The sequence below is a fragment of the Carlito syrichta genome, unplaced genomic scaffold, assembly GCF_000164805.1.
Source record: "Carlito syrichta isolate Samal-C Ts95f unplaced genomic scaffold, Tarsius_syrichta-2.0.1 Scaffold13477, whole genome shotgun sequence".
NCBI classification, from domain to species: domain Eukaryota; kingdom Metazoa; phylum Chordata; class Mammalia; order Primates; family Tarsiidae; genus Carlito; species Carlito syrichta.
The window spans coordinates 1-727 of record NW_006957573.1 but is presented as its reverse complement, the minus strand read 5'-3'; the positions used below and the strand labels follow the sequence as shown (position 1 = coordinate 727).

Here is a 727-nt window from a genome sequence, read left to right as displayed (position 1 = left end):
GGAAAGGACAGACCATCAAAGAAAAAGATAAATAAAAGATGACACAGGCGAGACTGGATGGCCCCGGTCAGGGCTCCTGGCTGGAGACCTGCTTTGAGTAGGTTTCTTGCTTGTACTTCTTAAAAGCTGTGGGGTTTTTCCAGGCCTCACCAGCATGTGTATTTAAAGGGCTATCCATGTTGGGTTCTCCTAGCAGAATCTGGATGGAGTTCTCCTAGCAGAATCTGGATGGAGAGCAGGATGGTCCTCACGTCATAGAGGGCAGACCTTATCCTTCAGGATGTCCAGGCATATATTACCCTGGGTATCCACGTTGGGGTGGTAGCAGGGCATAAGGAACTTCACTGTGGGCACGTTGTAAGGGTAGCCACTGGGGAATGTCAAAGAGAGGTTCTACCTCAGGTCTTCATACACTATTCCAGCTGCTCCATGGATAGTTCCCACCCATTTGAAAAGGTTGTCTGATTTAGGGAATGCAGAAATTCCTTTGTCACCAGACATCACGAGGGTCATCAACTCCTGTTGGAGCCTTTTGCCTATGGAGCCCTGGGCGGCGTCCACATTAGGTTCGGCTCCTTTCTGGGTGGAGGCAGGGGGTCGTGGTTTTGGGAAGCCATCAACGTTCTATCTGTTGATTTTTAAATATATAATTATTTTCTAAAAGTGTCACAAGATCATTTTAATCTATTAACATGATCATATGATTTTCTCATTGATTCTGTTAATG

At 46.2% G+C, this 727-nt stretch overlaps 1 pseudogene; it reads right to left on the bottom strand.

Annotated features, from left to right (window-relative positions):
* Nucleotides 1-67: 67 nt before the first annotated feature.
* On the bottom strand, nt 68-617 carry LOC103259854 (annotated as a pseudogene).
* Nucleotides 618-727: the final 110 nt, after the last annotated feature.